Source organism: Anas acuta, chromosome 1 (genome assembly GCF_963932015.1).
Source record: "Anas acuta chromosome 1, bAnaAcu1.1, whole genome shotgun sequence".
Lineage (NCBI taxonomy): Eukaryota > Metazoa > Chordata > Aves > Anseriformes > Anatidae > Anas > Anas acuta.
In genome coordinates, this window is record NC_088979.1 from 159,511,049 (window position 1) to 159,529,966 (window position 18,918).

Consider the following 18,918-nt stretch of genomic DNA (forward strand, 5'->3'; position numbering starts at 1 on the left):
TTCAATTTACAATACAGACAGACACTTTATGAGTAATTCATCCTACTTTCTGTTTTGATTCAGTGTTTTGAAGCAGACATCATCTCTTTATTCCCCCTCAGTCCACAACAACCCTTCTGGAGCTTGTAGTTAGCATATTTTCACACTCCTCCAGCCACTGATCACTTCAGAGGGGGTAGGATAATGCAGGGTGCCATCTCTCCCCCTCAGCCCTTCCTATGAGAACTGCAACCTGAGATTCAAAGATTTCATTCAGGTGAATCACCCTGTTAACTCCCTGCAATGGCAGTTACAACAGACATCCTTTCATCAGTAAGAATTTCCAATTTCTTTTGCACAAAACTATCCAACTGGCATTAATACATTAACTATTCAATTTCTTCTATTCCCAGTCAGCTCCAGCACTGTTCAATACAAACGTGACTTCCTGAGATTGAACTACATTTTCCTTCCTAGTTTCCCTCTCTGACATCTTTCACACCCTCCTAGTTGCTTCCCTGATTAAACTAACCCTTTCTTTCTGTATTCTCCTATCCAAGGGGAGAGTAGCACTGCAGCCCTGAGGCATGAGAGCTGCCATGGGAAAGCAATGTACAGCTCGATAGCTCACAAAGATATGTTGCCCATGTCCCCACTTGCAGCTTCATGAGGTTACAGGACAGCTGTCCTGTAACTGGGCTTTCCTACTGATGCTGAAAGTTGTGCATGGCATATGTGGTATGCTGAACTATCCTGCTGAGACTAAAGCTGTAAGATTGTAGCATGGTTACCTGCATCCTTGGCAGAGGCTCCAGCCCCAGAGGTCAAACTCTCCTGGTAGGCAGTGAATGGGAAGAAAGGCAGTGTCTCCGAGTCAGCTGCAGCAGTTTGTCCATCATGCCCCAGGACACTGAGTCCTGCTCTGCAGTGCTGGGCTGTCGGGAGCTCCCCCCGAGGCCACCAACACCACCTCTCTGCTGTACTTCCAGCCTTTGTAGTTTCTGCTCAGGAGTCTGTGGGGGGAATTAATGTCATTCCTAATACCTCACTGCCCAGGGCTAAGCAGCTTCTTGCAATATGATGCAAAATTATCAATTTGCAAATGTACATTCAACTATAAACCGCTTGTGGTTAGAAGGGTCCCCTGAGAAACTGTGGAAAGTGTGTAATGCCTTACATCCTGCATAAGCAGGCAGCAGGGGAGCTTGTAGGGAGCCGCAAGGCAGCTGTGTAGAGAGGGATCAGGTACTAATCATAGGAAGTGAAGGAGAGCGGGACAGACCTGAGGGGATGTGCATGGGATTCAGTCCACCAGCCCTCTTCAGGGAGAAAAGGGCATTCCCTTCCTCACCTTCTCAACACTTCTGCTGCTCACTGTGCAAAAGAGGGCAGAAAGGCTGCCTCCTCAGCAGATGCACATTCAACCTATGGCAATTAAATCTTCCAGTTTGTAGATCCCAAAGGATGAGAGACATTTAGCCTGGACAGCACAAGCAAAACAAGAATAAACAAGAGATGACAACTCAGTGTCTCTACACATGGCTTCTGTACTGACGGGGTAAAGAAGGTATGCTTGGCTTCCTGGGAGTCTCAGTCCTTCCCTGATCCCCAGAAAATTATGTTTTGGAGGCTTCTGGGTAGGCTTTCATGCCCTCAAAAAATAATTCTTCAAAGTGATACCCATGTCTCTCTGTTTCCTTGGCTGGTACTGTAAAGGGTATAACCAAGACAGGAGTTGGACTCAATGATCTTTATGGGTCCCTTTCAACTTGGGATATTCTATGACTCTGTGATTATAAGACACACCTAATGCCTAAGGGACATTATTGTTTGAGCTGTAGTGGTGGCATCTCGGACTCTGGAATTGAATCTGACTCTTATATTCACAGAAACTTTCTTAAACTGTTCAGTGGTATTTTAAACTTTAGTTTAAAGGTTTATTTTAGACTTGCATTGAAAATACTTCAGCGCGCAGGAATAAAAACTAAAACTAAAACTCCTGTCCTGGCCGTGAATCAGCTTTTCCTCAGTGGGATTTTCAGAGCCTTACTCTCCTTTTCAGAGCCTAACTCATCTCTCTGGTCACTTGATTGAAGGAGCTCCTCAAGTTCACATTTTCATTCCTTTAAATAGAGCTCCATTTACCATCCATCCATTTTAAATAGAGCTCCATTAGTTAATTAACATCAGAGAAACACTGGAGTCATCTCTGAATATATATAAGCAATGATATCTAGTAACCTCTCAGAAATATCAAAGGGAAATGAGCAAAGAGGCCAATTTGGATAATTTAGCCTATGGACTGGGGCCATGATGGATGAATGCACTACAGTTAGTGGCATAGTAAATCCTCAGCCCATCATCAAATGTTTTTGTATCCCATGATAGTTTTAGTTCCTGACATTCTGGGTGAACAGAAGCTTGTTATTATGGAAAGAAAATATCTTCATTTGTGTGTGTCAATAGTTCTTGAAAGATTCCCAGTGAAGCGTATGAAGGCCCTATCCTTCTCTCTGGGCAGCTTTATTTATTCATCTTTTTTTTTTTTTCTTTTTTTTTTTTTCCTGTGGTCTCTGACTTGAACAAACAGAGAGGATTCCAGCAGTTAATGTCTCCTAAGCTTTCTGAATGGATGAAGTGTGGCTTTTCATCAATATAGACTGACAGCTGGGATGCCTGGGCTCCACTGCTTCCTGATAACAGTGAAACATAGGGGTAGAACAGGGGATTAACATTACACTTAATTTTCACATGTGACAAGGTCTGGATCTGTTGATCTGAGTGACTTTGGAGATGGTCACTGTCCTTTTCTGGGCATCAGATAACAGCAATAATAAGACATTTCTGAGGACATGTGAATGAGCAACTCCTCATCTATCAGCAAAGCAACCTATTACAACTTCTGTGGATGCTGAATTCTTCCCCACAGCCTCATCAGATGCAGCAGCTCTCAGGATGGTTCACATATCCATTTGGATTTCAGATTATTTTCAGAAGTTAGCTACTAACAGGCTACTCTCAGACTTAAGTATGGAGCAGTTTGTTACTGCTCCACCACAAAAAGCTTTAAATTAAAAAAAATAAAAATAAAAAAAAAGCTTTAAATAAAAAAAAAAATGTAAAACCAAACGCACATATTCTTGGGTATACACAAAATAAATACAGGAAATATCTGACATTTTCATGGTAATAGGACATTACCATGGACATTAATAGGACACTCCATAATAAAATGACTGCTGTTTGTTAAAAACATGGATTTTTTCTGTAACATTATCCTAGTATTTGATAATTCATTTTAAGAGAAAAATATGTCAAGTGAATTTGGATATGTTGGAAATTTGCATTTGAGCACCATTCTGCATAGAAGTCCTTCCAAAGCCCTTGAATATAAATGAATCTAAGTTATTTCCATAACACGTTGAACCATTATGCCAATGAATGAAAAGCTCTTCCTAATGCTGCCAATTTATGTTCCAGATTGTATAACAGGAGAGTAATCATACTGCAAAAGTTTCCGAAATATGAATGCTCACATACACAGTGCTGTAGGTTAGCCTACTTTAAAATGGATGTTACTTATTCTTGTGCAGATGAAACTGCACCTCACTATAAATATTTCTGCAATGATGGAGAATTTCTGTTAGGCATTTTATGATCACTCATATGAGTCAGAATAGAGCCTATTCCTGACTTTTCCCATCCAAAAGAATAATCCTATCAGACTAACCAGTAAATATTCTGAATATTTTTCTTTTCGGAAATTATCTGTGACACCTGCAGTATGTTCCCTGATATAATGAGCAATAACATTGCCACTAGAAGCAACTTACCAATAGTGCTTCACATAATGCAGAGTTACATTTATTATGATTTTGTAATATGCTCCTATCCATTAATTTAAAGTCAGGAAAGCTATTTAAAATATATCTCTATCTGAAATCATCTGCATTCTGAATTATTAATTTTCTGAAAAACAATGTTAAGCCCAAACTTGTTTTATAGCCTCTGGAGCTATTCTAAGTCAGAACTTCAGCTCTGGTAAATCAGCTTAGTTTACTTGTAGGTCCCAGGGATGAAGAGAATACAGAGAACTTTGTTTACGTCTGCCAGCACAAGACCAGATATACTATCTTGTCCTGCAACCTTAGCTCTGGTATACAGCTTAAGAAACTGGGATTAGGACTTTGTGAGTGTTAGGAGACTTGGGGAAATGGCAACTTTCGAAACGTTTATTGATTAGTTCACTTTAACCTTCCTTCCTGCAGATTCTGCTTAAATTCCCAATAAATTTCTTTTCTCCATTAAATCTGGTTCTCTGCTGAGACATCATTTCTCTTCAGAGATTTATTTCACCTATTTGCCTGTCACATACTTTGTTGTTCATTCACTTTATTACACTGTTTTCCTTTGTTGTTGTTGTTGTTGTTTTTCTATTAAGTCTGCAAAGCCTGGCACTCCAAAACCATCTTTAATGACTCATTCCTGAGGCAAATGAGAAATCCTCTGGTCTGGAAAGTCATCTGAGCAGGACAGCAGAAGCTATTCCACACTTACCACTTGAACATGATGTGATAAACTGTTCTACCAAGAGGTAAGGAAAGGGGTATCTCCACTTTTGGGGATCTGGTAACACAGTTCACTTTAGAAACATATTGCATAACATTCACCCATTTCTTATAATTACCGTAAGAGGTGAGCTTATTAACTCTTGTAATAACCACTGCTGGGATCCCAAGAGGCATCCCTTCTGCAAAGTGAGGCAGGCTGAGAGGTAACAAACCCAGAAAAGATTCTACAGCACAGCTCTCCCATGCCAGTTTTCAAGGCAGCTGCCCATCAGGCCAGTTCTTGTCTCCTGCTTCTGGGGGTGGAGTTGCCTGTCTCAGCAATGTGGCCTGCACTGTTTGAACACAAGTCCAGTCTTTGGTGCATGTGGGAAAGCTCTGTTCACTTTCTCCCATCACCTTTCTCCAGTACCTGCCTCACCAGGAAGACGCCCATCCCCAAATGTCTTTTTTTATCTTCGGGACAACGTCAAAGAATAAAGACTACAACCAGCCTATGTTCTCAAAGGGAGTATGAAGAATCCCAGTTCTGCTTTCACATGAAGGCCTCCAATCACCAGTTTTTTACCAAGAAGGACCTTCTCCTTCACTCTCAGCAATCTACTCATTTATCTTTGTATACATAAATCCCCTGGCATAAATCTATCTTGACGGAAACTATCTTCTGTGGGCCAGATGGCCTTTGTGTGTATTTTATCACTAGTGCCAACAAACTGGGGAAGTGCATAGAAACAAAACTCCTTTTGACAACTCCTATCATTGCATTTTAATGATGTAAGGCTTCTAAAAAGACAGCTACTTTCAGATGGAACAAGGTTGGTCAGAGTTTTCTGAAGAAAATAAGAGCATATTCATGACACCCAAACTATGTACCATCTATCATTGCTTTCAGCAGACTTTCAGAAAGGAAATTGAAAATTGACTTGGTTTTGCGCAAAGATTTTTCAGCCAGCATCAGGTGTTAGTTCCCAGGCTTGATCATAAAAACAAACAAATAAATAAATAAATAATGGCTATCAAATGTCATAAATGTCTTAAATCAGGATAAAAATGTGTTGAAAAATATTTGGTTTTCCCAAACTTTAATATGTCTGAAAGGAGTAGGTAGAAAAAATAGTGAAAATGGTGAAATCAGAGAAAAAAGTGAATTAAAGCCCTCTAGGGTCTGATTTGTTAAAACCATTTCAGTCTAATGCTAAAATATCAGATTAAGAGAAAAGGAATGTAAGTAAAATGTGATCAAGAATAACAGGAAGAACATATTTGTTTAGGATAATATTCTATAAATGTCCTTCAATTTAGCAATTTGTAAGTAACAAAATGGGTCCCATTTGCATTGATTCTCTGACCTGCAATATAGCTATAAAGATACTTTTGAGATTTGTCTGTTCTCCTGGAGCTAATCTGCTGGCTTGTTTCCTGAAGTTTGTTGAGGAACATGATATCTGTTGCATGATAAACACCACAGAGAGGGTTTCCTTAGAAAGCTCTGACTCAAACATAAAATAGTGACATTTTAAATGCAGAGGATTAGCAACAGGTGTAAAATAATAAATTAAGATATCACTCTGTTGGAATCTCTTTAATACCTTTAATCCAGCAATGAAAATTCAGGACAGTTATATATGGTTCAAGTTAAAAAGGAGAAACATGATTCTTTAGAAAAAAATAAAATAGGTCAATCATTTCCACATGCCATTCGTCTTGAAGAATGTTTAATATCCATTTATTTTATGTGCACAGAAATCTTCCAGAACCTGAAAAAAAAAAAAAGTTATTATTTATAAACTGACAAAAATTAGAATTACTAGGAATGCTATGAGAGAGCTTGTACTCAAGATCTGTCAGCTGCTGTCTTAACTGAAGAGATCCAGAAAAGAGAATTAGAATTAGCCATAGACCTTCTGAACACCTGGCCAAATCATCCACCAAACCTTTAGAGATTTGTCTATTCCCATTTAACTGTGAGAAGACATATAGTGGAAATACATACAAAAAGGTTAAAAAAAATAAAAAATAAAAAGAAAGAAAGAAAGAAAAAACACACAAAACAACACAATTAATGCTAATTAACATCACAATTAGTTATCTAAGCAGATTTATTAGAATCTGTCTAAAATTGGAGAATAAATTAATTTTTCATGCCACACATCTTTAATTCCATCTCCAGATGTAAAATTTACCCTTGTTACAGGTCCAGTGTGGAGGAGCCCTCAGAGCCCTACATTTCACCCATTCTCAGTCTAGACTAAAGGACTTCAGACTGCTGGGTGACTGCCCAGTTTCAAGGAAACTGGCAGCAAAGCTCTCACTGACTTCTGTAAAGCCAAAATTTCAGACCTGGGATATCTGTCTATCACTATTTATGCACACCATAGACATGCACACGCAACTGCACTGACTTTGTACAGAGCTCTGCTACGGATCAGAACATTACTGCACAGACAGCAGAATCCTTGGGCAACACATTTCCTGAAGTTCAGCAAGACCAAAATATCCTGAAACTTTTGCTTTTTGTTTGCATTTCTTCTAAAACTAAGACCTGCCTCATTTCCTGGTTAAATTTTAAACTGGAAAGCTTGAAGGGTAACAGTATGGCTGCATAAGAACTCCGGGTAGGGCTTGTCACCACAAGGATGGGAGCTTTGCCCTGCAACAACTTCCCGCGTCAGTTACTGCTCTGACTTCAGAGAGGAGCCCCATTAGCATGCACTCCGTCTGCACACGTTTTATTTGTAGAAGTAATGTAGAAGCAGAAAATGCATAGGTTCTCTGCTTGGGGAAAGAAGAGGGTGTGCTGTTCAATGCATTCAAATTAGACTGCCTTTATGGACAGAAGTCCTACTTGTGTGATAAAAGGCAGGGCATTTATCAATGTTCCTCTTCCCTATTGCTATTCAATCCTTTATGAAACTCAGCCTGAAAACATCTGCTGAAACTTTTTTCCACTTACAATTTACCTGTTTTAAATAAAAAGGACTTTGGATAGAACTAAACCATTTCCTTCTTTCATTGTTAATACTTTGCTTTCAAATTGCTGAAATCTGTCTGCAGCTCACTGCTTTCCTTTCTGAACATGTAGTTCCAAGACCTCCTTTTTTAACCAGCGAAGATTCACCTGGGGACTGTCTCCTAGGAGATTTAGGTGAAGATTTAAGCAGAACATCTCATTTTAATCAGATTTATGCATTTTGCATACAAATAAATTTTCATGTAACAATGAAGGTCTTTATATTAATAAGAAAATGTATTAATGTTAGAATGGAAAATACTAGCACAAGAAGCTGGCAGATATTTAGATCCTATTAAAAATTAAAGCAATCAACAAGTTCACAGTTATTCCGGAGTGGGAACCTGATTTGAATAGAGTTTAGATCTAATGTGATACCACTAAATTCATTATCTGCAAAATAAGCCAAAGAGCAGTATTTATAAAACAATCCTGTATGAAACACTTTGGCCAAGACAGTACAAAGTAAACAAATTGAGCTAACCCTAGATTTGGGGTTATTTAGCATTTTTATTACATTTGCTGGATTTTATTTCATTTTCAATTTTTGCCCCATTTCACAAAATTTTCTGTTAGGTACAAAAATCCTGCTGTTGGAAAAATGTTAAAATAGTTTATATATCTCTGGAAAAGGCACTTTTGTTGTTGTTGTTAGTTACAGGGTAGTGAAATTGCCATTGCTTTTTACCTGATTTTTATGATCTGTTTGTAGCTACAATAAGATTAAAATGGTATTTTGCTTTGAGTTGGCTGTTTTCCCTCTGTGAAGTTGGCTCCCTATGCCTGCTGCAGTTTGAAACAAAACCCTTTCTGAAGAGGAATTCCAAATCTTCCAAATCACATTAGGAAGGAAGAACTTGGTATCAAAAGGCCAAGCTGCCACTATTTCTTCGTGATGACTCTCATTTAACAGCCATTAAAATGCAAATAGAACTATGATTTTCAGATCACAAAATTAACATTAACAGCTGGAATGATTGATTAAAGGTCATGGCAACTGTATAACTTAATTTCCTATACAATTGTGTTCAGTTTTCTGCAGATTGTTTGGATTTCTGAATTAATTTTAGCTGTTGCTGAACAGTGACAGGTGCATTTATTGGTCTCTCATTTTTGTTAATATCTTCCTGTGTGAATGATTCCCTTCTTTCCAGGAACCAGAAGAGTACCCAGAGGGGACACTCCAGAATTACTATCTTCAGCTAACAGGTTTTGCAGCATATTAGCAGATCTCTTAGAAGTTTTTTATTGACCTGGACAAGACAAAAATGACAATTCATGGGTAGCTAACAAGTCGTTCCTCCAGGAGGTTTCTCTGGCATGCATGTACAGAATAATGCAAATATGGCCCCTGACTTCCCAAGAGGCTTTGAGCTAACTGCTCAGATCCTACTCATCTTAGATCTGGCCCACTTTAATGGACAAAATAAGCCACAGGTAGATGAACTTTCAGTTTATTTTTGAGTCAAGTCAATAGGATGAGAAGGCAGCATCTGCCTGTACTGCTACTTAGATATGGAAAATTGAAATTCAGCTGTAAATCTTATTCTACAGCAAGAGACAGAGTCATTTTTGAAAATCTCTCAGAAAAAATCCACAAATGCCACCTGCAAATGCAGCCAGAATTCAAAACAGTTCGGTCCAAGAGTTTGATTTTGTTGTTGTTGTTGTTGTTGTTTTTGGTTTTTTTTGTTTTTTTTTTTTTTTAAATCTATCTGCTTATTTCAGTGCTTACCTGGAAGCACATCTAAAAATCAGATCCCAGTGATAGATGCTAAGCACTTCTGAAAATACAATCCTAGTAAAAAATGACCTGAGGCCAGAGAGAATCTAAGATAGTGTAACTTGCACCTGACCTCATGGCCACATCCCAGCACAAACACAGCATCAGCTCAAACACTCCTCCTCTCCCCAGTGAGAGCTCCATTCGTTGTCTTTGGTCGGTTGGTCCCATATCTGCCTGCTAAGATGCAGTGAGTCTATGAAGAGCCAGATAAGACTACCAAAAAATTCAGCATTTGAAAAGATCAGGAGTGTGTCATTGTGAAAATAGGGAGGGGCATAGTGGAGTGGAGAGAAAACATTACAAATTGCCTTTATTTATTTATTTAACTTCTCCTGTTACTGCAGGGGACAGACCCCTGTTCAGGACCATGGAGACATACTCACCAGACTGCTTGGTTTTCAAAGAAACTAAAACTCATTGCCCCCACTCCCTTCCTGGGGCAACAGGGTTCTTTCTACTGAAAATGCTACAGAGTGTTGGAGAATGTTTTATGGTGCACAGGACAGGCAAAGAAGCTGAGCCACGTGTGCCTGCAGGCAACTTCCGATCTTGTCCTTCTGAGTCCCAGGCTTTGGAGTCCTGTGTTTTCCTGAACAGCTTGCTCTAGAAAAAGCAGATGTCGAACACCTGCACTGGGGCAGGGAGTGTTCCACAAGCAGTGAGCTAAGCAGCCCTCCATGTGGGAGAAGGCACCAGGTTGTTTTTATTTTTGCAGCCTCCCACAGCTCTGTACGTCTGAAGGTTTAGCCGTAAAAATCCAAGCCACTTCAGCAAGAGGTCTAATTGTTGTTAAAATCAGGAAACGGAGAGCCTGAAATTACCCCGCTCAGGCAAATGAGAGCAAACAGGAATTGGAACGGTTCATTTTCCACAGGCAGACAAAAAGCCTGAAATGAAATTAGCCTTTAAAGTTTTGTCACAGGCGGCAGGGATAATGACTCCTCTGCTGTTTAAATGAACTGAGTGTTCTCACAGCTAAAGTCTCATCTCGGAGCCACAGAACTGTTCGGATAGTCATTATTCCCTGCTACCCACGTTCTGAGATGTCTCATACATGAGGGAGAGCAGAGTATCTTGACACGTATGAGGCGAGGATTTTACCTTGTGGGTTTACAACTAGTACTTGTAAAAACCTGAACTTTTGCCCTTGGAATTCTTTGTTTGTCAGTCAAATACAGATTGCATGAGGAGCATGACAAAAGCAGTCCCGTAGCCATTGTCCATGGAGCATTATCCCGGAACAGAAGGACTATCTCTAGTGAGGAGAAGGCAATTATTTTCAGGCGCACTAAGTCTTGATTTCTATAGTAAAATTGCCAAAGGGGGGCATCAATATAGGTTATAATGGACTTGACTGCTCCCACATCCCATCTTTTACATATGCTATTCAACAGCTGTCAGACGGAGTCCTTTTGGGTTATACAACATTATCATGGACAAACTGGCCCCTCTTCATGTGAAATTCAAATAAATCAATCACATTTTTCAGGATTTCATTAACATATAGAGAATTCTGCCCTTTAAAAAATTAAATGCTATTGTCCCACATGCTTTTCATTATGTAGCTGTCAGACAACGTTGGTAAAATACCACTGGCTCTAACTTATATCAGTGTAACTCTACAGATATACCTCACATTACACAGTTTTGTTCTGTTTTTTCCTTAAAAAATGCATTGTCAAAATATAAATCATTAGCATACAGGGAGAACTGATCTGTATAAAACAGCTTTGAGTTTTCACAGTACCACAGTAAGAGGACAAAAGTGCTAACAGAGGACATGTAGCCTTGCGTGCATGGAAATACTTGGCAAAAATACACTTGTGAAAAACTGGCTTACTGGCTCAAGAACATTTTGCATGTAGTTAAAAAAAAAAAAAAAAAAAAAAAGCCAGTGAGAGAGCACCAGAAAAAAAAAAATGCCTGCAAAGAAATGGTTCAGGAACAAAGAAAAACTGACAGAAACTGTCAGTTTGACAGTACTGACATGAGATCAGTACTGGATAACACAGAATTTTTCTCAAAGTGCAGGGCAGTGCTTTGCCTGATATCAGTAAAAATGTAAAATACAGATTTATGAATCGTCCCAATTCGATGAAAATGTCCTTTTGGCTTAATCAGTCTGAGGAAATGATCCCTCATTTGCATAAATGCTAAGGCTAAAATAATTCAAAAGTGTGCGGTTATATATGTATTTGAACAACCTGAAGGAGTAATTAGCTGCTAGTAGAGCATTCTTGTGGGGCTAGAAATATGGATGATTCTGAATCAGAAAGGGGAAATTTGAATATCCTAATCCTGATCCTGCATCTATGAAATACAATAACCTTTTGACAATGCTCCTTTTTCTCCAGTCACAGTTTTGCTAAGTTGTGCTACTATTGAGACCTAGAGGAAAAAAAAATAAAAATAAATGTTTGCTTCATTATTTAAGTGATAAGTAGTCATATTATTGTTTATTGAGATTCTTTGAATGGTTTTAGTTCTGCAAGCACCTGCTTACTTTGAAATGTCCTTCTGCCTTTGTTTTGCCAAATTTTAAGTATCTGTATGTTTTCTCTGTATGTAAGGGAAAGTTTTCATATGGCAGGCATTTGGGTGGTTTGGATGTTTTATTGCTTTTCTTCAGCATCCTTACGTATTTTGTTTTACTCCTGCAATGTCTCTTTCTCACTGAATCTATGTCAGAAGTTTAAGTGCACTTCTAGTACACTTTATACATATCATCATCTTGTTGCTACTTGCTTTCAATTAAGATAAAAAGCCCATATTTAGCATTGTTGGCATTGGTTTATATATCTGAAATTGTTCATATTTTCATTTAAGGTTTTGACACTCTTCTGAAAGCTGAAGCATCAGCTGAAGCCTCACAACTATTCCAAAAAGGAACAAAGGCTATAAAGTAGAAATAATTTGCCCAAATTCACAGACAAAGTGAGGATCAGATTTGAAAGTAGATGCTCTGGTTTCAATCCCACCTCACTGAAGCCTGCAGATTATCTGCCATTGATTTCCTCTGGCATTTGACCAGGCTCTGATTTCATTGTTGTAATCTTGCTAGGGGTTATGAACTTCATTCGTTTCTAACATTGCGGTTTGTGAATGCCTGTGTTATGAGATTCTTCAATTACTAGGCAAAAATAAAATACAATAAAATGATGCTTTCATGGATGGAAACAGCCCTGGCTTAAATGGAGGGTACTGCAACCAAATCATGTAATGTAGGAGTACGTGTTTTGCTAGCAACTGCTAGCTAAGGTTTCTGGATCTTTCACATTGCTGATTGTTCTGAGGCTGATCCATGCCAAACTACTCTTACAAGTAGGGAAGATGCTTACGATTTTTTCCCCTTGTTATTATTTGACTATGATTTTCTTGAATGTATGTATTACTTCATGATATTGAGTACCTGCCCCAAATTTCTTGTTTGCAAATTATGTTGAGTAATCCAAAGAAGGGATTCACTGTTTGAAATGTCACGTTTCAACTCTTGCGATTGAGCATACAGTTTTCTTGGCATTTTCAATGTCCTAATTACATATCACAACTTTTAGACTAGTGTGTCTAGTTTAAAAGCTCAAATTTTTAAACTCAGCTATTGTTCTTTACTTATGAATTTATGAGTCAGTCTATGAAAACTGTCAAAATATATGCTTTCAATAAGCAGTCTCTCCAGTAAGTTCAGCAGATGAAGTTTCAATTTTGAATGATTATTATTGGTAGAAAGTTTTAAACAGAGTCTAATAGTAAGGGTGTTAATATACACAGAAAAGTTTTATAGATGTTTACCTGACCCTCTTAGCTATATAAATTACCAAAACCATTACTAGAGATGATAGATTTCCATGCTAGCAGTACGACAGAGGACATTTTTTTGCAGCAGCAGATCCCTCTGCAGAATGAGTTATAGAACCATACCAAAAATATAACTGAATCTTTTGACATCACAGAAATGTGATTAGTGTGATTTGATTTCTCTCTTCTCTCTAAAACAAAGCACTTGCAGAAGTTAGAGAAACTAAAAGCTTTATGCAGCCCTATCTTGGGGAATATATAGTGGTAACATTAAATCAAATTTTTCAGAGTGGTTCTTATAATTGGTAAAATAATATATCTCTGTGTGTGAGAGACAGGAGACAGGAAGAAAAGAGGGAAATTCTGCAAACATTTGTCCCAAGGCCAGTAAAACCCTTATGTTGTATGCTTATATCGTAACTTCTTTGAGGATCAGGCTATCACTTAGTTGTATGCTTTTGGTGTATCTTGAACACCAAAAGACTATTGAGGAGTACTGTCACACAACCAGCTATTATTATCAATTATAACAAGCAAAATCAAATTTGATTCATATGATTTTCCAATCTGACATCTTTGCTGTCAGTAAATATTCATGCAGTCAAGCTTCACTTCCACTGATGTTCAAAACATTGATTTTCACCTTTGCATTCTGAGCTATTCAGCAAACAAACAAACAAACAAAAGAACACATTTAAGTTTGATTGTTACTGTTTTCATTGACATGGTTGATTACCTAAATCATTCAATCAGAGAGCAGAAACAATATATGTGACTTACATAGTTAACATCAAGCTGGAAAGCAGCAAATGTTTACAACACTTTTTGTGAGCTACTCCAATGCAGAAAAGTTTTGGGGAAGAAATAGACTATTAAAAAAGTACAAAAGTTAGATTCACCTACACCCTTTTGTTCACTCATCTTTGGATTAGGAGAAATACTGGTAGACCTAGCCATGAAGTAGTCAATCAATCTTCTAATTTGCTTCAAATTTTTAAAACAACAGGGTTTCTCTAGGTTGCTTAATAAAGACTGAGCTCCCTAAGGACCCCGCATCTCACCCTTGCAATTGGCAAGGGCTAGGAGCCACTAAAGCTGTTTGAAAAGAGGCAGCTGCCAGCATCACATAACCTGCCATGACCAGCTGGTCGCATTATGCAAACAAGTGTCCCTTGGCAAAGCAATCCAACAGGCTCTAGGGTGTATGGCTGCATTTCAGCTGGTAGCTTTGAATGGGAAAGAAAAAAAAAAAAAAAAAAAGTTATGGAGTGCAAAAGGTGCTGTGTATAAGTGGGTCTCACTCATCTTGTCTCCAGTGTTGGTGGGTGAATGTTGCTTCAACCTTTTGGTGGAAATCAGAGGTGTTAATTGCAGGTATCAAAGGGCTGTCCCACTCTGTCTGCAAAGTCAGCATGGACTACATGCTGATCCAAGGAGTGAACTGTCTTTGGAGCTGCTTAGCTGTGACTGTAGTCACCATGATCTCTTAATTTTCTCACAAGAAACATCTTAAATCTGTTTCTCTCTCCTGTGGGGCTCCTTCAGAACCGCTAACAAGAATTGGGGGTGTGAGATGATCAACCTTTCCCCAGGCACACCAAACTCCAGACAAGCTGATATCAAGGCAATATTTTAGTGCGGGCAAAAAGACACCCAAAGATCCCCCTTCACATTGTCAAACAAATTATGCAAATATTAAAAGTAATGGAGGTAATAAATACTGTTGCTTGAAAGGAAAACTCAAAAGCATATGAAAGGGAAAAGAAAAATGTAGAAGTTGACTGGACTCACTAAACAAGATTGTCCTTTTCCTGATTAGAATTATCTTAATTTTTAAAGGATAATACCTTAAAAATCCACAAGCCCACAATTAGTAAGATTACCAGAGCTGCCCTAGAGAGTTCTCCAGGCAATCCCTAGTGTCTGCAACAGATCTGTCTGCAACGCCATCATCGGCCTCATTTTGTACAAAAATACTGAAGAACATAGAAGCAAATTCCTTGAACATCCTTGAAAAAAGCATGACTAATCAGCAGAAGCTTTTGCATCTCAGTGACTTTCTCAGACCCCTCCTCAGACAAGCTAATGCTGTTAACACAGAGGAAAACTCACTTCATGAATGTTGATAACATTCAATGTTATCAGCATGCATTTTTATTTCTCTGTCCTGAATGGTGAAGACGTTTTTTTGTTTGTTTATGCTGCATAACAGGCATGTGGCACCTCATAGGAAAGCAAATAGAATAAAAAGATTGAGATTCCTGCTTCAGGCTTCAGATCAAAACTCAAGAACTGCTGGAGCAGTACCCTGTAGCTCTCCCAGAACATCAATTAAAGTTCTGCTGCCACTTAAGCATCCAAAACAAGGCTAAGATTGTGTATACTGAGTATGTCTAACACTAAGTTCTCCACAAAAACATTTTACTGACTATTCTGTTCTGAAAACAACCAGACTTCTTGTAACACATTTCTTGGACATGATATGGTAATTTTCCCTTCTTTCATATGAGAAATATTTTCTTGGATCCAAAATAAAGCCTTCCTAAATATATTAACCTATTGGCTTGTTCTTTCTTCTCTTATCATCATTCATAAGTCATAATGTAACAGATGCTGTTCCCTGTAACTCCAGACTGAGAGATGTTTTTCACTTTCACAACAATTTTTTAGATTCTGAAAATGCTGAAGCTGGTGATTTTAAACCTCCTACTTTACTTTCAAAGTTGCTGAGGCTGCAGAATCAATCTCTGCAATGGTTACCTTCTTTAAGTCTCTCATATATCAGTGAAATAGACACAGTCTTCTCTTCATTCTGTTGTGTCTGGAATTAAGGTGGAAATTAGACTTTTTTATAGCTTTACAAACAGATAAAGATTTTTTCAAGATGCTGTCAAAGGTAAGAAATGGTACAATTCCACTGGGTGCTTAAGAGTAGCCTTTTAGTAGATTAAAATTAAAGGGAAAATTTTAAAAAATACTAACTGCTAAGTGGTAGCACAGCTAGATTTTGTCACTGCTAAAGATATAATATAGCAAAATAAGATCTTGTCTACTCCAAAAACGGGATGAGAACCTGAAATCCCAGTTTAAGCAGGAGAGCAGCAGTGAGCGAGGGGACACAACCATTTCGTGTTTGGTTCTCTGACCCAGTTGAGAGGAACTGCTCAAGCCACCTTCTCCTTTCATGCTGGTCAGATGTTCTTTGCCACAGAAACATTTCTGTAGGCCCACTGTGCAAAATTTTCTGTGGATTAAAATGCTGAGATCAGGAAATGACAAAATAAAAGAGTTTAATGGATACTGCTGCAAGGTCATTAAAAGAAATGGAGGAAAACATTTTGCTGGCAAATGGAGGTGCATAAAATAGCTGTGAAAACCTTTGCCTTCTAATAAAACACACAGTTGCTGCTGACAATATAACTAACCCCCAGATTGTTCTTTTTCAGGCTTCAATACATTTTGTCTTTGGTTTCCAAAACCTCAAAACATCCTTTCAATTTTAAAAGTTTTCTAAGGAATCTGTCCCTTTCTTTCCCATGGTGGGGAAGAGGGGAAGGAGCTTCTGCCAAAGTCTAAACTATTTGATATTTTCCACATTTAATTTCCAGTGCAACTGAACAAAACTAAAAGCCAGCTTCCTTGTGAACCCTTTTGAGCCTCTGTCTCTCTCTGCCTCCTGTTCTTGGTACAAGTGACCTTAGCAGGTGCTAGGTTTCACATTCCACCTCATTTGCTCCTTTGTTCATAAGCATTTCTGTCCTCCCTATCTTCTCACCACGTGATCTTCTATGATTCCTCTCACAGCTGTCAGAAGGCAGGGAAGGGTTGTATTTCTGACATGCCCTCAGTGCTTGCAGCTTCCATTCCTGGTCAAAAGGAAGAAAACCACCAGAAACGCTTGTCCGCATCAGTCTGTCACTGAGCAGCAAATAGGGCAGAGTGCCTTGTGGTGGCACATCATACATAAAGCAAAGGTGTAGGGCAGACCAAAAATTCCTTTGAAACTGTGAAGGATCACAGGTCTGGAGTCCTGCTGACATGATCAAGCCCTCACTAAGCATTGAAGCAAGACTGTTGGCCTAGCATTCACAAGTGATGCTGCCTCTTTCATTACAAGGTCTTTGTAGAAGACACTGGTGTCAACATCCCTGCCACCTGTAGGTGTCACACTTTGAGGAGAGAAGCACTATTTACCTAAAGTAGCCCGGAGGAAAAACACCAGTCCTGCATTAAAAGCACAATCGTCTTCTAATCTCAATGTCTGTGCTGAGCTGATGAGACAACAGACTCATCAGAAGCAAGGGAAGATATTTCTCTAATAGGCCAATTATTCCCTAATTGTCTTTCCCCAAATCTCCTGAAGCTTCCCTCAGTCACAGGGTAGCTGTCAGTTCCTGGAATAGTTGAGTCTCCATCCTGGAAGCCCTTGAGTTCACCCAGACGTACAAGCAGTCATCACTAAACAGTATTTCAGGTCTTATATGTTCTCCCACACAGTTTGTTTTTTCCTTCTCACTTCCCCTCATTATTTGATGAGCTCTTGGATTTGATAGCTACTATTCCTAAACAGATGTTAAGTACACAGAAAATTAACAAATCTTATATGGAGAAAGTATCAGTTTATTGTCACATTCAATGTGAAATAAATGCAGTCTTTCAAGTCATTAATATTGGTTAAAAAAAAAAAAAAAAAAGGAATAATTTATACTATGATTTCACTGCATTTTCAAATCAGTCCATCCCCCTCACATTTAGTCAACTTCGCAGCACAATGAAAACTGACACACTGAAGAATACCAGACTCATTTTACATTCTGTTTCATGGTGTTTCTGGACCTACTTCTGTGTTTGTCCATTGTGTGCTACAGAAGGTTTCACTTTAAGAAACTTTGACTACTGCCTCTTAGAATATTTATAGTGGGCCATTAATTTGCTAATGCAGTTTTATTTAATTCCAAAGGAAATACAGTACTCATGTTCAGAAGATTCTCATAAGTGACCAAAGATGTTTTCTAAATACATCATTTTAAGTGCTCTTTTTCTGACTGCCTAAAGTCACCCCTAAGTTTTACTCGTGGAAGTACTGTTCTTCGTTGTTCTCTGTTTTCTCAGTTTCATTTTCTTACTGAGTTGATTATGTGCCTCTGCAGGGATGGCATTTTAGAAATGTATTCTTTGATGACAGGAGAAAATTACTTTGTTTGCCTTACCACAAATAGTGGGGAAAATCTTAAATTCTTTATTTGAGTAAAGTCCTTATGACTTCAGTAACTTCTTTGCTAAAAAGTAAAATTGAAGGTACTGTATTTTGAAAATCTATCTGATCTGAGCCCACTAGAACACAATGAAAGAAATTCAGTGTTGAGAGAGAAGCTTGATGCTGAAGACTTAAATCTGCATGATTGGCTTCAAACATATGCCTAGTTCGTTTAGGAACTACTCATTACTTGAAAGGATACACAGGGACAACGCGTATTGTGATTTGTACCCAAGTGTGTCAATATGCAGTCTGTCATGATATAAGGTCCCAAAATAAAATATTCTATTTTGATCCAGATAGGCAACCTTTGATGTTTTTGAAAAAGAAAAGATTCACTTAAATCTTTCATAGTTCGAAGTATTTCCCTGTCTCTGCCAAAGAGGTCCTTTCTGATTTTGGGCAAGGCATTTAGACTAAAATGGTTATCACTATTTGTGTGCTCCCCATATACAGAAGAACATGTAATGTGAATTCCTGGGGCCAGATTTGCATGCATAGCTGCAGCTGTATATTAGACCTA

At 38.4% G+C, this 18,918-nt stretch overlaps 1 long non-coding RNA gene across 1 annotated transcript in view; it reads right to left on the reverse strand.

The window, feature by feature from the left end:
- Positions 1-6,123: 6,123 nt before the first annotated feature.
- Positions 6,124-18,918, reverse strand: part of LOC137849312 (uncharacterized) — a 61,299-nt gene continuing 48,504 nt past the window's right edge. The window contains exon 3 of the long non-coding RNA XR_011091852.1: positions 6,124-6,304. This is a non-coding gene — a long non-coding RNA (uncharacterized lncRNA). The remainder of the gene's footprint in view (positions 6,305-18,918) is intronic.